The sequence below is a fragment of the Rousettus aegyptiacus genome, unplaced genomic scaffold (assembly GCF_014176215.1).
Source record: "Rousettus aegyptiacus isolate mRouAeg1 unplaced genomic scaffold, mRouAeg1.p scaffold_m13_p_7, whole genome shotgun sequence".
NCBI lineage: Eukaryota > Metazoa > Chordata > Mammalia > Chiroptera > Pteropodidae > Rousettus > Rousettus aegyptiacus.
The window spans coordinates 15,371,032-15,392,398 of record NW_023416310.1 but is presented as its reverse complement, the minus strand read 5'-3'; the positions used below and the strand labels follow the sequence as shown (position 1 = coordinate 15,392,398).

Sequence of the window (21,367 nt, the reverse complement as noted above, 5' to 3'; positions counted from 1 at the left end):
TGGCCTAGACTAGCTATAGTCTAATGTCTAATGTACTAAGTAGTCCTCGATGACCCAGAAAGGTGATTTCTAAGCATCCTGTGTGGGTCCTTTGCCCTTCTCTACTCCACAGTGCGACACACTATAGGTCTAAGATGGTCTCGTGACTTGGGCTTTAATAATATTGTTGGAGTCTAATCTTCTCTGTAACTCTTTTGAATACCAGGGAAAGTATGACCCAACTTTTTCCTAAGAGTATTCTTCACAGAATTCAAATCAAAGAGAGACCAAAGGAAGGCCAACACTCAATCATGTATGTCCTGGAAAGAATTAGGTAATAAATCCCAAGTAAATAAGTGCTGAGCGACTTCAAGGCAAAGGTTCTCAAACTTCGTGTGCATACAATCATCCACAGAGCTTTTTAAAATGCAGATTTCTGAGCCCTCAAAATTCTGATTTGTAGATATAGGATGGATTCAAGGAATCTGTACTATTAAGTTCCAAGGCTGATGCAGGTGATCTGTTGACCACACTTTGACAAGCACCGCTTCGGGGATCCAGAAAGCCGCTGAGTAAAACAGCAAGATTCTAATTCAAAACCTTCAACAAAGATTTAGAGGTCTCAAAGCAGCAACACCAAGTGGAACATATTAATTACTTTTCAGTTTCAATTAAATAGCAAATTAGGTAGCTAAGATTTGGACTACTCATTCTAAAGTCTTAAAAACAACAAAGGCCAAATTGAAAAACTGCTTAAAAAATGAATGTCAAGAAACCCACATTTATATTAATAGAGTAAAGCAGAAGAAAAGCCTTTTAGATAGCAAAAGTTATTGTTATACACTTTGAATTTTCAAATACAACAACTAGCAGCTCAGAGAACAGGTGTGACAAACAATGGGCCAATTTAATGCCCATTAGAAGAAAAAGTATGAGCAAAATAACCATTTGTGAATAAGCCTCTGTAAGGAGGAACATCCAAAAAACAGGATCCAAAATCCTAATGTGTCTTTACATTCTTAAATGCTAAAGTCATGGGGAAGAAGAAAACAACTCAAAGTGAAATGTTATGAGGTGTTAATGTATCAAAGTGTTAACCACTAAGAATAACACACAAAACTGCTCAAGTGATTACTGGAAGTTTTTATTATGAGGACAAGTAGGGGTAGAGAAGAGACGTAGCCAAATAAAGCAGAGGATGGCTTTGCAGAACAGAAGATCCACGACACTCTCACCCCCTAAATAAATTACAAACTGAACTACTGGCAAAGAATAGCATATAAACTGTATGTAAAACTCCTGGTAGAGCCAAATCAACTGGATCTGTAAGCAGAGCTCAATTCCTAATAGCTGGTGACTGTCCTTTAACACTCAACTCAAATGGCACCTCTGTGAAGCCTGCCTTCCTTACCCTAAGCGAGAGAAACTTACTAGTGATTACGATACTCCTTTTTGGTATCCTGGTATGATATTATTTTTACAAACCAAAATACCAATATTTCTGTTAGTTTAACAGCATGATTTCAGAGTAGGTGAGCATCTTGGGCTCTCTCCAACTGCTGGTTCTCGTCAGCTCTTCCCCTACCCTTCTTCCTGCCTCCCCAACTGCTTGCACAGACACCTTAACTGTAAAGCAGGTGAAGCCTCCCAGCTCCTGCAATATCCCCTCCCCTCACCAAAACCAAAAAAGGCCCAGGCTAGACCTGGGGAAGGGGGAAGATCTCCTGAAGTTGAAGGACCTCTCCCCTGGGGAAGGGTTGGCCTAGAGAGAAATCAAAGCAGGTTCCGAGGCCACTGGCCAGAGCGGACAAGTGCCGGATGTGCAGCAGGTCCTGAAAGCTTCACTCTGGGCAGACGTTCCAAAGCCCTGCTGCATAGAGCTGCCACTTCCAGCCAGGGCAGAGTGGCTGGGGTCCGTGGACCTTCATTCCAAATTATTTAAAACAAGAGTTTTAAACCTTTAAGAAGTGGGCTGCTAAACATCACGTGGATCTGAGCACGCGAAGGAGAGATGCAGGGGGCAGTCTGTTATAACTGGAACGGCTCAGGACCACATACCTATCGGAAAGTTCACTCTTCTGCATGGTAGATTCATTTGGACTCCTTCTAAAATCATTCTTTTAAAATAAAAGCGGCCCTTGGAAGGATTAGGTTTATCACGTATTTACAGTACTGTTTAAATAATCGGCCAGCCTGCCCACTCTGTGCTGAGGTGTTCCATGAAAAAGCGAGGAAATTCTGTGTGATGACCACTGATCCTGAAGGGGACTAGGGTCCCAACAAAGGCCCGGAAGTTCTCCTTGCCAAGAAAAGATTTGAACTGAATTTTCTCTTTCTACAGGGAAATCCAGAAGTAGATTAAATAGCAAATGTTAAAAATTTTAGGTTAAGGGAGGGACCAAATGGTATCAAAGTATTTTAACTATCTTGCCTTTTAGATTTTCTCATATTTATTATATTAGTTTTAGCTCACTATTTAAGATTTACTGTGGAAAAGCCTGGCTGTGCAATGGAGCTATTCCATGCCCTAGGAGCAGGTGACCCGCCTGGAGCATGGAGGCATAAACAAGGCATCGCAAGTCATCTGATGTCAGTGAAGAAAGCTGCAGACACAGTGTCCAAGGGAAATTTCCAAACCTCATACACGTTTACTTTAGATCCTACAAAGTAAACCCCAAAATCATAGGTACCTTTAAAGCCCCTCGACACTATTCACCAATCACTCACTCATCAAGAACTCTCACCCATAAATTCATTATAACACTACCTTCTGTGGCCCCCTACTTTCCTTAAAAGAGTCAGACCTCAGGGAACTGTTAACACTAGGTTCCCTTTCAAAAACCCTGATTGGCAAAGTCATTAAGTAGCAAGACCCTTTTCATCATTCTCATGGTCTTGTTTTCTAAAGATTCTTTTCCTATTAGCATGAGAAAGAAACCTCCAAGGATGATGATAAACCCTGCAGGTGCTGGGAGGGTCATCCGTTCAGTTCCCATGTTTCACAGGTGGGGGAACTGGAACCCAGAGAGGTGAGGTGAGATGACGTACTAAGGCACAGGGACACGGCTAGAGGCAGAGACCAGGGCTGGAACACGGTACTCCTGCCTCTGGGCTGGTTCTCCTTTCCCCGGTGTCACTGCCTTCCCAAGAGAAAACTGCTCTTTCCCAGCGTGGGTGATGTCTACCAATGGGCGCTCCTTTAACAGCCACGAAAACACCTGCGGGTTGCTCTCAGCTTACCTTACATCAGCTAAGTTACAAGTTCAAATTTAACATCAGAGTCTTTGTCACTAGATCCGTGATCTTTTGAGGAAAGAGAAAGGAGTGAGTTCGCTCCTTTCTTGTGGTTGTCAGAAAAAAAAAAAAAAAAAAAGGCTGTCCTCTAGCTCTCCTACTTCCCCATGGGATCGCCGTGTGTTCGAGGCATTCTTCTCTTTCTTACTATCAGCCCTGCAAGTGGCACTCTGCCACGGAGGAGGGTGTATGGGATAGTAGATAGAATATGAGCCCTGGAATCAGAGAAGGCTGGATTTTAATATTCCCTCTGCTTTTTACTTACAGTGTAAGTTACTACGCTTGCCTGAACTATAGTTCCTTCACTTGTAAAATATAAAAACATCACCTACCACACAGGATCTTCGCAAGTATGAAATGAGATCATATATTTACAGCACGTGTCTGGTTCACATGAGCTCCTCAAAGAAATTAGTTCCCTTCTTGCCTCTTCTGTTACTGTTGAGATTTTAGACAAGTAATTTAACTAGTTAAACCTCCCTATATAATGACAGATAATATATACTTCTGATGAAAAGACACTATATAAAAACAAAATATGATTATTAACCATCCAGATGAATACCTGAAGGCATTAATCCACTTTGTAAAACAGGCAAAGGTTCCAAGTCACTGATAAGTATGCTGTGGCAGAAGCTTGTCCTAAGGTGCCAATCTGCTAAAGTAAGAGGGATGCCAGGGCCAAAGAGCCAAGGACACTGACTAGAGCTGCCCGCCAGAGAGGGAAGCTGAGTTCCCACTAGAGATGTTGAGCACCGAAGTAAAAATCTGAAGGGAGCGAACAGCAAGGAAGAAGCAGATCCGAAGGAAGCAGCAACAGAGCAGCAGGCACAGCGCTGAGCTGGGGACGGCATGTGAAGGCAGGGCCCCAGGAGCCCCGCGTCCCACCCCCAGCCCGGCCCGAAGAGGTCGAGAGCTGGCCAAGCCCTTGAGGTATTGATTTTAACTCTGGCAACTAGGGATGGGAATACTTGTCCTATCTAGCTTGCAAAGGTAATAGTGGAAAATGTACTTTTAAAGTAGAAAGTACAATAAAAATGTAAAATTAAATTATTGCTCCTTAGCCAGTATACAAAGATAGGGAATGACAGACTAAAATAAGGAAGTCCTGAAGGGTGATGACCAGACGGGAGCATAGAAGCCATCGTCCTAACTAGGAGGACACAGGTAAAGATGCAAAAGGATCCTTTCCCTTGACCGAAGGGCTCATTACCCAGCGCTTAGCAGCCGACTGAAACTCACCATGCCAAGGGGCAGGGCAGGTGATAAACAGGGACAATTAACATCTAAGTCATACTCAGCTTAATTTCAAAAAAGACAATAAAAACACAACAATACTGTTTCCATTCCTGTCTTTAGAACAGTCCCCAGGGCCTAGTGTTCTCTCAGTTCCCCTCTTTACTGCAATGAGTGACATAATTGCCTTGAGATAAATATTCAAGAACCTAGACCATGGAGTGATAAGCTTCTGTGGACATACACCTTGAGTTTGAGCTCGTTGGCTTTCTCAGGGTGACAGTGTCCACGCAGACGACTTAGACGGTCAAGGACACTTGATAGCTGAAGAAAGATGGGAAAGTACGCCATCCGCGCTGTGCTCGCTCTGGCTCCGGTTCTCCGGGTTCTGGGACGTGAAGAGGGTTTCACAAGCAGTCAGAGGAAGTTGCTCAGCACTGCTCCAGATAACAATCCAGAACGGCCTGACAGCTTGGCTCTTGTTTGCCCTGCACTTACTACACTTTGCAGAGAACATATGTCTGGGCTTTGGGGGCCCCTTGTGTATGGACTCCTACTGGGTGAACGGAGCCTGCTCAGTCTGCTGTGGCTGGATCACTGCTGGCTCCCTGCCATCCCACGAGGCAAGCTGCACAACCGACAGCCGCTGAAGAAAAAGAGTTGGGTTTGTCCCTCAAAATGTGGTGACATACATGGCAGGCACTATGGCTTGATGGAATCCTTCAGCACATCCAGTTTCCTTGGTAACCTAATTATGTACTGAATGGTTTCCATGGCAAAACACATCCCAGAGTCCAAATAATCAACATACGCATACAATCTGAGATGTAACTTATTAGTGGGGGGCTGCCCACACTTGAAAAAATTAGTAAGCTTCAAAAACTGTCTTGATAACCTTATTGTGGCACCACGGTCGATGTCTCAGTGGAGCCTGATTTGAAAAGCTCCATGTCAGGGAAGGGCCAGGCAAGCGGAGAGTCAGACCTGGAGTATGCCAGTCTGAGCCATGTCACATGGTTTCCACAGTGTCCGATGTTCTAAGAGACAAGATCCTGATCTTAAATGGCCAGAAAAACCGCAGAATATGACTAAAGTGCTTCGGAGACTCCTAGAAACCTCTTCTAAGAACAGGAATAAGATTCTCAAATAAACAACCTAACAAAGTGTTTAGTTTATAATCTGGAATTCAAAGGAAAAGCTGTTATTACCTTCTTCCTCAACTGGGGTGACAGCACCCCCTTAGGGGACATATGGAAATGTGTGGGGACAGATTAAGTGGTCTCAGTTACTGAGGGCTTCTTCATACAGCAGGCAGGGGCCAAGGATGCTCAATGTCCTGCACTGCACGGGACAGCACCACACACCACAATGAGTAAAGACGCATCATACTACCGAAGAACTTCCTCATGACAACAATTATCAATTATCAATTTTTGATGTATTTCATTCCATTTGCTCTTCCTTCTTTAAAAACAGAGAAAACGGAGGGGGCAAAAATACCTAACTAATATTTTTAAAGTTCTATTTAATAAGGGTGTTACATAACAGAAATGTGAATTTAAGCAAATGACATAAAAAAAAATCTTAACAATGATTTGTTAAAATGAAGAAGAAAGCAACTTTAATTTCTAAGAAAGGATAGTGCTCCGGAAGCAGGCAGGGGCAGAGGCTCCCAGTCAGGGTCTACACAGGCCCTCTCTTCACCCTGCAGTTAACTGAGACTCTCTAGCTGTCTTGCAAGCAAGCAGTTAGTGATTATGTAGAGGACGGCCATGAAGTGCAAAATCCTTCCCTTCCAACCACCAGAAATGCTCCAAACGTTTAGGTCTGGGATGATCCTACTTTATCCTGCTGCTGGTCCAATCTCAGGTCCAAGACAATCTGCTGAAATGAGACTTCCCTACTTCTAGGACTCACTTTGGGAGTCCTGAACACCTTCAAATCCAGACTGAATAAAAAAGCCCATATTGGCTTTTCTCAAAATTCATAGAAATGCTAGGAGCTTAATCCACATAAGATTTCTTAAGACTAGGATCCAAGCCAGAATGGATTCACAAGGGGACTGAAGACTTCCTAGGCCTTCTAGTTTTGATCAAAAGCCCAGTTCAGCCTTAAGATCTCAGAGGCTGAGTAGTATCCAAAGTGACTCAATAGTTCCAACCACACAACAGTCTACAGTGGCCCATGGATAAAATATCCGTTAATATTTTATTAGCAATTCATGTTTCCTTGTCTGTGAAGTGCCTGTTCATGATTTTTGTCCATTTTTATGTAATATCTGTTTCCATTTCTTATTAAGGAGCTCTTTATTCTGCATAAGAATATTACATCAGTTAGTTTAGGTTTATCATTTATATATTTAAATATTATGAAACCAAGAAATGGCAATTTGGATTTCAATCAAGGGCATATATGACCTAATGTAGGAAATGTTGAATATCCACATGGGAAAACTTTAAAATATAATTACAGTAGGAAGCAGATAAAAATAGCCAAGAGGAACTTCAACAAGTGGCTAACTTCACAGGACATCATAAAAAAGAAGACAACTCACAGAATGGAGAAAAAAAATTGCAAATCATATTCTGATAAGAGCCAAATATCTAGAATATATAAAGAACTCTTAAAAATAAGCCAATTTAAAAATGGGCAAAAGATCTGAGTAGACATTCCTCCAAGGGATTTGAAAACATATGTCCACATAAAAACTTGTAACCTAAATGTTCATAGCAGCATTATTCATATTAGACAAAAACTGAAAACAATCCAGAAACAATTCATCAGTCCATTAACTGATGAATGGATGAATAAAATGGGACAGTCATACAATGGAGTATTACTCATCAATAAAAAGGGAAGAAGTGCTGGTACACAATAAAACATGGATGAACCTCGAAAATACTATAAGTACATAAGATGTTCTAAAATTGTGGTGATGGTTGCACAGCTCTGCGAATATACTCAAAAACATTGCATACTTTAAATAGGTTAACTATTTTGTATGTAACTTATATCTCAATAAAGCTGTTATTAGAAGAAATAAAAGAATAGTAGGCTAAGGCAAAGTACTGAAGGAGAGGAAAAGAATGACAGCATGCCCTAAAATCAGGGTGACAATTTCAGGTTCCAGCTCTAGTGTATTTTCCTGTGGGCATTAGGAAGGGTCATTAAAAAGTGAGCAGAAACACAATTTGTAAGAGGCAGGGAAAGTCAGGAAGAGAGGTGGTATAGAAAACCAGGATTCCAGCAAGGAAAAGGCTAGACCAAGTTAACTGAAAACTACAAGAGTCCAGATTAAAACAGCAAGAGTCGAGATAAAGCAAGAGCAGTGTGCATTTAAAGACAGGAGCGCACGCAGGGCACACACTTAGCTCTTCTTGTCTGCCCTTCATCTTTCTCCTTTGTTTCAGTTCTGTCCGACATTCTCTATGAGCCGTATTATGTAAGAACGACCAGTGACGCTCAAACATTTAGTGAGCATACGAATCACCAGGTACTTGTTAAGAGCACAGTTTCTTGAATTCACTCACAGACCTTAGATTCAGAATGTGTGTGTCCCCAATCCAGTTTTAACCAAATCCCAAGCTCATGCTGATGCAAGTGTTCTGAATCACAGCACTGCCGACTACGGTCTGTGCCCCCATCCAGTGAAGCATTAGGTAGCGTTTAAGAGCCTTTGAGAGTTAACCCTTTTGTGCCTCCCTATCCCCGTGTGCAACTGAGAGCCAGTAATTCCTATGGTGCAGAGTGAGTAACATTTGTAACATTATCATTGCAGTGTCTGTCATGACCAGTGCTCAGTGACTGCTGGATTGCTCATCTATGATTCCTGTCCTTGGCCAGCTTACCCATTACAGTGGTCAGTGGACATGGCACTGGTATCTCGATAAGAAACCTTAGAGGAGGAGTTCTTAATTCAGGGTCAGTGGATCCCTAAAAGGTATGGGCCTAGAGATAAGAAAATCTGTGAATCCTCTGAAGAAGTTATCATAAGATTCTCAAATTTGGGGTGGAGTTGTGAACCCCCAAAATCAAGAGCTGCTCTCTTAGAGAACTCTTTCATTCATTTCTGTCCCTCACTTTAGATGTCTGTTCTTACATTTTCCCCACAAGCATACCCTAACAGGAATTCGGGTGACTGATATGACCTAAAATTCTGTTGTATAGCATCTGGAGTGGAATTTTCAAAAACTGGGGTTCCTGAACATTTCAAGAGGATGAAAAAGATGATGATGATGTTGATTGAAACGGCAGTAATAATAAGAAGAACAGCAACTTGCCATGTATCGGGTGTTTACGATGTGCCAGGCACTATGCTAAATACTTTATATACATTCTCTCATGCAATCCTGACAAAAACTGTATGAGGATTATAGGTGAAGAAACTGAGTTATAGAGGTTAATACATACTACTAGTTCACATAACTAGAGAATGGCAGTCAGGCCTCAGTCCCTAACCTGTCATACTGCAAAGCAGTGCCCTTAACCAATGCCTCCCTTCACATTTCACTAAAGACTTAATCACGACGGGAGGGGTGAGCGGGCCAGGATACAGGGCAAAGTCGCTGTTGGGAGCAGAGGTGAAGATTCTGTTTCTGGCAGAACTATATTTATCTTCCAAGGGTTGAGAATTTGGGCAAAAGGTAGAATTGGGCTTTGTGGTTTGTTGATCTTTGAGAGATGTAGTCTTTGGAACTAAAATGTTTGAGGACCCTTCCAATAAGGCTATAAAAATCAGCCCCAAAATGTAAATATGCAAAGCTGTTCAAATCAACAAAGTTTGTGAGGAAACTGAGAACCAACTAGGAAATGTTTGTCGTGGAATGGAAAACAGAAAAAAGATCAAAGATACAAATGGAGCAATACACTTTAAATATGGTACCAAGTAAGGAGCTGTGGCTTTCCTTCCTGAGATTCAGGGAGAATAGGAAGTGCACAGTGAATTGGAGAGACTCTGAAAGCAAGCTGGCTGTACCACACACAGGGCACTGTAAGTACTAGAGGCTTTGAGTTTGGGGGTACACAGGAATAGGGTAATAGCTGGAGAGTCCTGAAGGGTCCAAGATTTTATTTCAATCTCTAATTGCTATGCACGAGCTATGCGCGACAACCTTTATGTTTACTAACAGAAAACAGATCAGTGGTGTGAATGACAGATATTTCTAAAGCCTAGCACAGGTACAAATAGGCTCTTAAAGATTTCTGAAGGATGAGGACAGTAGATTTGGTGGTTCTCAACTGGGAATAATTTTGTGTCCCCTGCCATCCTTTGCTCAGGGGACACTACAGACATTGTCGACAGTCATGACTGGGATGTTGGTGAGTGCCACTGATATTTATAGTGTAGAGGTCAGGGATGCTGCTAAACATCTTTTGGTGGATAGGAGAGCACCCCACAAAAAAGAATTATCCAGCCCAAAATGTCAGTAGTGCCAAGGCTGAGAAACCCCGTGGTTGATGAGAGGGACCTCAGCACAGTGCCCCAGACAATTACAAAGCGTTGCAAAGCCCCACAGAAAAGAGCATTCACTACGCACAGAACTTCCACCAAAGTGCGTAAGATACCAAATCCAGTAAATTTATCCTAATCTGTTTTTTCCATTTTTTTTTTTTTTTACAAATTAAACTAAAATTACAATGAAAACACCTAGATTCACTCTGAAAAAAAATTAAAACATTCCCAATAGGCTAAAGTTCCCTTTGATCTCAATCCTCAATCCTGTTAGAGTCAAACTGCTTAGATTCTAACGGTGATACCACCATTTGCTAGGTATGTGACTCAGGCAAGTGTCTGACCCTCTCTGAATTTCAGTTTCATCATCTATAAAATGGGGACAATAGCGGTAGACGATCTTATAGGGTTGTTGTGAGGACTGAATGAGTTAATGGGTATGGCATACTTAAAACATGTGACATAAATACTCATTAACTGTTAGTTATTAGTAGTATCCAGTATACACATACATATATACTCCCTTGTAGAAAATATATACTACAGTTGTAATGTTTAACTTTTTAAATATAAAAATGATTCTGCTCATTTTTCTGATGTTTGCTCTTTTTCTTCAACTCAGAAATCTTTCCCTGTGAGTACACAGAAACCTACCTAATTCTTTACTGTTGCATTCTATACCAAAGTATTTTTAAGTCATTTCCCTACTGATGACTATTTCAGTTCTTTCTACCATTTGGACTCTTACATCAAACTCTACACTGACCTAGACCAAACAGGGTGAAGGTTATTTGTTTTTAAGAAAGAGTATACAAAAGGTAAATAAACAGTCGGTCATGAATAACTCTAACAGAGTGAAAATAATAAAGACCAATCACCGAAACAAATCATGTGTACAAATACTTCAAAGGGTATCCTTATTGTATGAACAGAAACATCTGAAATTTTAAAATAATATGACCTATAATCTGTTTTTTCAAGGAATCATATATGATATTATTAAAGTTAATGAATCCTTAAAAGCTTTCGGAATAGTTTTCTTTAGCTCTAACACGTATATTCGACTGGTTATGTTAAACTCTGACAAAGTTAAAATTAGGACAAATGTACTGGGTCGGAGGAGAAAATGAAAACATGGAAGTATTATCACCCTTTGGTCATAAACTCCTTCCTCAGAGAAACATGGCTATAAAAATCTGTTCTAGGATGAAAACTTGGCACAAAACAAAACAATCTTACATCACACTCTTTAAAGATCGGGGTGGAGTAGGCAGGGAGGGAGGGATTACAGAGTGGGAGAGGCGGTTCTTGCACGTAGGGGGAAACAAAGGTTGTCAGTAAAATAAATTTTCCACTGATGTATAACTTCTACAAATTAATGTTTTGGTTTAGCTGAAATCTGGCAAGGTAGAAGATTTTAGTCTTTTTCAAGAATGACCTCTATTTTGTCGAAGCTGTCTATAAAAGATAATGTTCGCAGACAGGATGTTCATTCCTTGTTATGGTCCTATGTACAATATTATGTTAACTCATCGTTTGTTTGTTTTAAACTAAAGGCTTCTCCATTCATTAAAGTCATTAGTGCTGCTAGTGAAAGACAGCGTGTCTGAATATTAACAAGTACAGAAAAACTTCAATATAATTATTAGCCCTATATTACGAGAATCAGAATCAGACACACCAGAATCAAATTATATGCTCTTTAATAAAAGTTCACACAGTAAAATCTGACAACATTGGTGTTGGACCTTTCTTCCAACAACAGGCTAAGGGTTTCCACTTTATACACTGAGAGCCTTAGTAATTACCTACTTATACCAAACACTAGTAATCAAGAACCATGCCATTACTTTTGGTACTAAATAATTACCCTTTGAAACCATGTTGTGGACATAACAAACCATATACTTTTTTAGAGAGAAGATGAGGTAGAACCACTTTATTTTTAAAACACGACTGACATATCCCCCCTATCCACATCCACACCTTGCTCTGAAAACTAAGTAAAAGATATTACATTAATGTAACAGACCAATCCACGGGGCACTGTGTGGATGGAAACATACTGAGAAATGGGAAAATAGTGGAACATCTGAGAGCCAGGAGCCCTGGAAAAAGAAGTGCTGTCAACCACATGAGCTTCATAGAGGTCAAGGCCCAAACACAAAAGGAAAGCTCAGCAGTTAGTTTCAACACCCTGGGTCCTTACCCCTTCTGGAGTTCCGCTGTCCCCACAGGGAGCTAAATTAAGAAGCCTAGGTGTTTGTGTTGGGCAGAGAGGAGCGAGCGTGGCAGAGCTCTTCGTGGATCGGTTACTCCACTAAGAGACAAAACAGTAAGATTTAAAAACTGCTTCCTAACGTAGTAATTATGTTAGCTATTTTGAGAGTTAGAAAGTTAAAATGTGCTCTTATTTAAGCAAATATCAATAAATATAAACAACAGAATTCTTGGGAAAATGGACATTCAGTATATATCCCTTATAACAAATGTTTCCAGTCTGTTGGCACTGTAGAGCTGAGACTTGATATGACAGATTTACTAATTTGCTGGACACCAAGCATCTGAAGACCAAATAAATGGTGTGTGTGTGTGATATCACATACATAAAATACATATATATATATATATACACGTGTGTCCTATATCTACATGTGTCCACATGCATATACACACAACTGCACGTAAGTATATGCATGTACCCACGTTTTAAACATATATACACATACTGTTGTGATTAATAAAATACAAGTTTGTTTAAAAGGTATTTAATTCATCATTTATTAACATAAAATGCTAAAATATATTACTTCTATCTGCATAGGGCTATGAAATATTTTTTAAATTTATATTTTTTTACCCACAGGAACATTTCACTCTTTGCGATACACAGCTCTAAGAGCTCTTCTGACAAGTGAACAGAGCTGTATATCCATCACCACAGACATGATAGAGAACAATTCCATCACCCTAAAAACGTTCCCCTGTGCCACCCCTTTGTAGTCAAGCCCTCCTTCCACCCTCACGTAAAAGGTTTTGACATTAAAAATGGTCCTCGCACTTGAAAGGCAATGAGAATAACTGCTTCATAGTGTTGATCATCTTTTTCATAATCTCATACCACAGTAGTTTCTATTTCCACCCAGTGTTTGACAAAAAGGATTAACAGGATAGCAGAAAAAAAAAGACCTGGAGGAGTTCAAACTTCAAGACAGTGTGAAGAAAAATAATGCTGGAACATGATGCTAAGCTAGATAAAGGTAGTAAAAAAAAAAAAAAAAAAAACAGATAAAGAAAAAAGAAATATGCCCAAAAGGTACAGAGAAAAGCTTTGAGTTGAATAAAGCTGATGAGTGATCATTTTTCAGGAAAGATAATAAACTTTGTTTTTAAGCAAGAGAATGATGAAATAATTTGTGTTTTAGAAAGCCCACTCTGCCTGCAGTGTGGGAGATCAGCTGGACTATTTCAACGGTCTAGTTGAAATAATGGTCTATTAGCTCAGGTAAGTTATCTCAAAGAAGAGAGGTTTACTAAAAACCACAAGAACAGAAAAGAGTTTCAACAGCTACAAAGTAGACTATCATCCAGAGCACATCCACAACCACAGTCAATTCCCACAAAAAAACCTGGAGCAATCAAGACAGTGCGGAAGGACATCTCTCAGTGTGGCCAGCTGGATAATCTAGAGTCTTCTTGCTACGAAACATGTTGGATAAAAAAATATAAATAAATATCGCTACACTTCTAAAAAATTAAGAATCCGCAGGAGCGCCAATCCCTGGCCCCACCACCTGTTGGTCAAGTGTGTGGGACACACGGTTCACGAGGGGCTGTGAGCGTGGTGGGCGGTTTTCTCGCCTGTCCAGTAAAGAGGCACTTAGAGTGTTATATACAGCAAGGGAGTAACATGGATGGAGCTCTGCTTTCCAATGATTAATCTAGCCAGTCAGATACAGAGCCTTGAAACAGGGCGAGGGTTAAGGGAGGAGATGAATGTGAGAGCTATCATGGAGGCAAAATCAACCAGCGGCGCTTGTTTAGCTGTGGGAAGCAATGGCCAGAGGAAGGTCAGAAATAGGATGCCGAGGTTTCGTGGCTGGAGCCATTGGGATGGTAAAGTCGCTAACAAAAATAAAGAACAAAGGGGACGAGTAGATTTGGGGGAAGGGGAGAAAGGCAGTGTTGGAAGATAATTGGCACTTTAGATATTAAATTTGAAGCTTCAGTGATTACTCTAGCATAAGATAGTATAGAAGGCATTAAAAATGCAGGACCGAAATCTAGAACAAGGATCCTTAGATGAGGTTTATGAATCGGCTTCGGGTAAGGTCGTGTTACTCTCTAACCTGTATTTAAACTTTTCGTGTCTGTACATTTCTCTGGGGGTAAAGTTCATGGCTCTCATCAGATTTTCCAAGAGGTCTGTCTCAATCTGTTGTTCCTTTAAACATAGCGTGTCAGCCTTGGATACTTTTAATCTTTGGTGTCAGTTTTTTTTTTTTTTTTTTTTTTTTTTAGCCTGTTTGAGATTCATTGTTCTTCCTGCATGTGAGGATTGGTGCCGTCTAACAGGTCTGGAATATTCCAGGCCATTTTCTCTTCCACTTTATAATTTCTCTGCTCCTAACTATAACACAGTCTAGTGTTTTCATTAACCACCGCTCTTCGTCTCAGACCTTCCACTGAGGAGTATTTTCCTACTTGTGAATAAATATAAATGGACACTGACTGCATAAAACAGTAATATAATGCTCAGTGTTCAGAGCTTTGCTGTTGAGATACACTGTTACCCTGAAAATCATGAACCTCTCATCTCCACTACAGAAAAAACTGCGCAAAACTCTTGAGGTGTTTCACAGGAAAGTGCTACGTCTGGTTTTTAAAATGAAAATACATTATATCTTACAGTTTTAAGCTAATCATTACGCTGTAGAGAGGAGAACAGCATTTAAGAGAAACAAGGCACAGACCTGCCCAGAGACAAAAATAAATCTAAGATAGAGCTTAAGGGTCAAATAAGGGTAAGCAAATTGTACTAGTGAGATTTGAGTTATCAGAGACTTACATCTATCTTCTTTTTAAAGGTATATTTTGTGCCAAAAGAGAAAGCTAGAAAAAAAAAAAAACTCAATATATCCATCACTAACTTAGGGGTTAGGGAGGGAGGTGGGAGTTCTACACCAGAACGTTTCCAAAAGTATGGTATTTTGGGGTTGATTGATTTTCTCCCCCAACTAAATTCCATTCTGGTTCTTTTTCTGTAATGTTTCAAAGTACAAGCTGAGCTCTTAATCTTTCGGGAGGCACACTCAAGACAAAAGGCCAAACTCACTAATGAAAACTTGCTGAATGTACTTTTCAGAATTCCATTCTAAGTCACGAAGAACCCCTTTGGCCCAGCTCCCAGACTCGTAAAACGAACCTCTCAAGTCCCTAGAGGCTAAGATAGCTTGCTCCACTAAAACCAAATACACATCTCCTGACAGCTGGTCGCCTTAGCACACTCAGGAGTGTATATTTATCAAAGGGCGGGGGGAGCCCTCCAGGAGCACAATATTTATTATAGGATTATCTCAGTGACTCAAGTAAACATGAGTAACGCTAAATTAAACCATGTTTACTATGATGTTCTATTACTTAAATCCTGACACAAAATCACCCCATGAGATTTGGGGGTCTCATTTCTTGAGACAATTTGATGCAGATTTTTAAAAAAGGCAAGAAACATCTTTTTTTTCCCCCCAAATCTATCTATGTTTAGCTATACGATTTTCTAATTATTCTTTAAAAACCTTTTGAAAATCTTAAATGAAAACTTTCTATCCTGTTCAGATGTTGAAGTCAGTATTAAATTTAAATAAAATCACAAAATATTGAATTTTCTCATTGCTTTAAAAAAGCCTATTTTATCTGATTTATCTGAATTTAATATCCATAATCTCATGAAATCTCATTCATAATTTTAAGTAGCACCATTTTAATTTTGAGGTCCCCCTACCCTTTCCCTAGTCCTTTAGTCAAGTTTAAGTTTATCCCTGACAGTTGATTACCGGCTTCCCTAATGTTCCATGTGACCATGTCTGTGGCCAAGCACATGTGGAAGGGAAAAGCAGGCAAAGGAAGGCTGCAGAGCCCACAAGAGGAATAGATGAGGTCACATGAGGTCGACATCCTAGTTACCCCCTCCAGGATTCAGCTGATAAACCGTGCCTAAGAAACGAAGCTCCACCTCTCGGATACATGACCGAGGGCCCACAGGGAAACAAGTCTGCTGGCTAGCCACAAGGCGCAGTGATGAGCCACGACCATGGAAACCGCTTGCCTTTGTAGGCACAAGGATCCAACAGATTCAAAACCTCCTCCCCACCAGGGAGTCCAATCAGTGGGGGCTGCAGCTGAGAACTGCAGGAGGTGGGCTGTGGCTAACCAGCCCTCAACTGAGGGAAACAGAGGCCCACCATAAGGAGTTTATAGTCCAGGAGAACAATATGTCAATAGAAGCCCAGACACAGAAGGGGAAAGTGCAGGCTTACTGGGGAGGCAGGTGGTAGTGGACAGGAAAAGTACCAAGAGGTGGTGGTGAATGAGAAGATCTAAAAGGATAGACAGCACTTGGACAGGTGCTATGGGAGAGGGAGAAAAATCCAACGTCCTGGTATAAGAAGCAGCCCATGCAAAGGTACAGAAGTGGGGGGGGGGGGCAGGGGGGGAAGGTATGTTCATAGGACCTCATGCAAAAACCCGGTTTGGCTGAAAAACAGGGTACATCTAGAACCCAGAATGGGGTAGAAGTCAGCTGGGACTATAACAGAGAATACTTTGAATGCCAGATTTGAGATGTGTACTCGATTCAGTTGGTAATAGGGAGGCACTGACGATGTTGATTGAGGAAAGAATATTATATGACCGGAACTTACCCTGGGAAGATAGTGACAGTTCTGTGCTAGATAAACTAAAATACTGGAGAGAGAGACTGCTAGTTCAAAGCAACAGGTTGGCCAATGCTTTTGAGATGTGGCTCCTGGGCACCGAAGAAAATGAGCATAGTGAATAAAAACAGGGTTGTGAAGAAGAAACATTAGTTTGTTGGAGGAATGATGAGTTTGGTTTCAGACATTTTGAATCTGAGATGCCAACTGAACACACAGGCAGACATATCTATTAAGTGGCTAGGAAAGCAGATCTGTAAACAGAGAAAAGCTGGAATGTGAAATTGTATTTGGGGGTCATCCACAAAGATGTAAGGCCATGAATGAGCTCTAGGGATGGAATCATGGGAAACGTAATTTAGCATAATTTAATGGGTTGACAAAAAAGTAGAGGCAGCGAAAGAGACCGGGAAGGGTCTAAGAATTCCAGGTTATGGAGGGGAAAAGATGTATTATGAAACACATGCTAGGAATGCTATCATGAGGCTCAGATGGGATGGTAAAGAGAAAAGCAGTCTGAACATTTAAAAGCACTAAATAAATGCATTTTTATTATGCTTACGGCAGTACTTGTTTAATCTCTAGAAAAGCCACATTACACTGGAAGAGCCAGGCTTCCTAAAATCTTCCAAAGTCCCTGCTCCATCAAATCAAATTGAAATGTGATCTTCTCCTCCTTTGAACGCTTATAGTTCTTAGTCTCCTCTTAGGTATTTATACGACTCAAGACATTTATGTAACTGAGCGTCAACCATGTGCCAAACACTACAGTGAGGACTTCCATATATATCCCCACCTTGGAGGAGATGAAACTGAAACTTGAGATTTATCCCCCTTTACAGGAGATGAAATGAGGCTCAAAAAGGTTAAGTATCTTGAGTAGGATTGCCAGCTAATAAGTGAGGGAACAGAGGGCTTCTGATGCTAAGTCTTATTGGGCCTCTTTTACTAAAACACAAGTTGGAATTTGCTGTATTTGTTCTTATTTCCCTTACTACATTAGCAGCAAATTAAGGGCACAAGTCATGTGACATTTATCTTGCTGTCCTCTGAAACACTTGGTCAATTCTCGTTGCACCTTCACTGCCTGAAAGAATGAATACACATTCTTATTTGCAGGCACGCAGCCCTCATTAATGTGAGCATTTGTAAGCTTTGATACTTATTTCTAAGGCAGACTGTAACTCAACAACAAAAAGTTCTAAAAGCAAAATCTGTACTTGTGAAAGATGCCACCTGGTCTGCCTCAGGGGCTGAAGTCCTCTTTTTATGCACCGAGTGGGAACAGCACAGGGAGTGATGAGCCACTTTTCTTCAAACCACTCCCCCAGATCAGCTCACACCAAGAAAAGGGTCCACACCTTTTGGGGAAGAGAGCTGTGCAGCCTTTGCTGACCGTTTAACCTCTGGTGTCACTGCTGGAACTCCCAACAGTCTGGGAAGGCGGGATGGGTAGAGAATGTTTGGTGCCAGCTCTGATGATGTAACCTTACAATTCTAGCTTTGCTGCCAGGAACAAAAAAGGCAACTGGTTTGGAAACTAGTTTTTCTTCCCCCTCCCCTAATATTTGATGTCAGTTTTGCATAACTGACTACTAGGTTTTGTTTGCATACCTCAACATTTTTTTTTTTTTTAATGAACAGTAGCTAATTCAACTGACTGATTTGAGTTCCTTGGAAAACAAATGTATAGAGCCTGAAATATGTGTATTTCATAAATGTCCCTTTTGTGAGAAAAACAGGACGTTCTCAGAAGCATTTACTTTGCAAGCCACATGCAGGCACAGTGGGAGACCAGGAAACGACACGCATCTAAACACATAAAGGCGTGCAGTCACGTGCTCTGGCGCTGCCACAAACACCAACTACTCCAGAACCCCGGGAAAACAGAGAGACTTCTGAAGTGGGACTGCATTTCAGAGCTTCATAAATTATAATGCACTGGGGAGTTTTCTACCCAATGTCTCTGACAGATGTTCCCTTTTGTGGGAATTGTCTAATTGGGGATATTTTGTATCCACATCCCTAGAAATCTTTAGGGTCCAACGAATTGATCCCTTTTCCTACATGTGATGGCAAGAGTCCAAAAGTAGCCTTTTCCTGCATGGACGAGCTGGGGCAGAGAGAGATGGGGTATCTCCCAGGCTCGAGATATCTTTCCGCACCCATGGAGAGCTGATGGTAAGAATGCAACCCTTTTGTCAATTTTTACCTAATATCAGATGAGGCTATTGGTCTCACTTGGGCCTCTGCTTGTCAAATCCACTGTGTGGGCCTGATGACTTCCTAGAAAGAGCCACAGTAAAAGCCAAAAAGGAGTACAAGCCTCGGCTAGGGCAAGCGTCTGGCGTCGGCTTTGGGCGGGTCCACGTGGGATGCTTTTCCCATGACTCCTGAAAGAACTCTCCAAGTCTGAGTCTATAATCAATGCCTGGAAAGCTAAGAGTCGACAGGATAGTATGAAACGCAGAAAGGAAACAAGGGCGTAACACAATATCAAAGAGAATACCAGCCCCTCTTCACTCGGTTCTTAATATCTTTCTTATGACCTTGGCCTTACTGAGATGACATTATTTCTGCTATATACTCTGAACTCTACAAAATCTTCCAAAAACTCTGCAAGAGTTGACCAAAAATATTAACAACTTTAGAGAATGTGTAAGTGCTTAGAAAGTCATACCACAATGTGACCACTTTCAATTTTAACCTGTCTCTAAAACCTCATTTGTATAACTTCTGCTTAAGGATGTAAAACTTTTTGGTAGGTTGTTCTTTTCGTTTTTGGTTTTGTTTGTTTTTTGGTATTACAAATACAATTCTACTAAGTGAATTTATATCAATCAGGAAAACTGTAATACCTCTCATGTAGCATTTTCAAATTTTCTTGTGAGAATTACTTATTGACCTAGAATACTGCCAATCAGGTTATTCTTTATTTAAGGAACAAAAGACTTGTTACCTGTGTCTCAGACCCCTGTGGCCATGAAGGCAGCGGGCAGGCGCGGGGTTGTGGGCCACAGTCCTGGGCTGCCCTTGTGGCTCCAGATTCTACCCACTGATATTACTCCTGAAAATGCTTTTGCCACAACATGAATAAACTGGCACCTCATGGAGTTGGGATCGTGCATGCACGCGCGCACACGCACGCGCGCGCGCACACACACACACACACATACACACAAATTGAGTAGCCTGCAATTTAGTAAAAGAAAAAAAAATGAACATCATTAACTAAATCTATGGTGAGCAGAGTATGAGAGTGATACAAATTCATATACATGTTCAGGAGGCTAGACTAATTGTGCTCAGGGAAAACGGTTGCTAGAGATGACATTTAAATAGGCCTTAGAAAAATGTATACTATTTCAACAGAAAGAAGGCATTAAAAGGCACTTCACATGGAGGCAACAGCTTTAGCAAAAGCACAGAAGCAAGAGAGTGCAGGTGAATTAAGAAAACTTCAAGTGATAGAGTCTAGCTGAAAAACAGGCTACAGGAGGGAAAATAAGAAATTAATCTGGAAAGGTATGCTGTGGCCAGTTCTTAACATAAAACATGGGGGAAAATGTAGAAAGCTAGATTTTAGAAATAGGAAATAACTTAAAACTATATCCCACACTAATAATTTTTCACACCACATCTTAGATTTTTAGAGAGAGAAATATTTTATTAGCAAGTTTATTTGCAAACAAATGCAATAGCTTCAAAGAAAAATAACGTGGGAGCTAGGAAAATCGTTTTTCGGAACTGGCAAATTCTTGGCTGCAGCTTAACTAATATATTCTTATTACCTACATCTTGGGATTGTTTCATTAACGTCTCTCTTTTCACATCACCAAAATATCTTCTGAATTTAACTCACTAGGTAAACACTGAATGGCTACTCTAGAACTAGTGTTTGCTCACTTACTGCCCATCTTCTCTTATTCGGCCCCACTTGTCCTGTTAACCACTCACTTACTTATTCATTCACTCATTCTTTTCCTATGAACTATATCAATAGAAATAACAATAGCTTCTACTTGCTATAATGCCAGGCCCTGCAATTAATGCTTTATGAACAATATTTAATACAACCCTCAAAACAACACTTAGACATGGGTAGTGTTATCCCTATTTTACGGATGAGAAAAGTTCGAAGATGTTAAATATTTTGCTAACGGGTAGGTAGCTGAATCTTGGTTTAAACCAGACGTGCTTAACCCCAGAACCTTGCCTGTTACCACTTCACTGTACTGCCTCCAGCACTCTGACCTCTTACTGATACGGGTTCAGATTTTCAGTTGAAAGTTAAAATATTCGTTGAGTACCTGCTACTATGAAATCCTGTCCTAGGTGCTGTCAATGGTATACAAATAAATGAGAGACTGTCTATAGATTACTGATGCTCATAATCGTCCATATTTGAGTATAAGGAGTTATGTCTTACAGCACGTGTAAGATGGTAAGTTCATGATTCATGAATTAGAATGAC

At 40.7% G+C, this 21,367-nt stretch overlaps 1 protein-coding gene across 1 annotated transcript in view; it reads right to left on the bottom strand.

Moving 5' to 3' along the window:
* The window catches only part of BABAM2 (BRISC and BRCA1 A complex member 2), a 342,513-nt gene that overhangs the window by 143,222 nt on the left and 177,924 nt on the right, over positions 1–21,367 (bottom strand). The gene's annotated exons all lie outside the window — the stretch shown is intronic.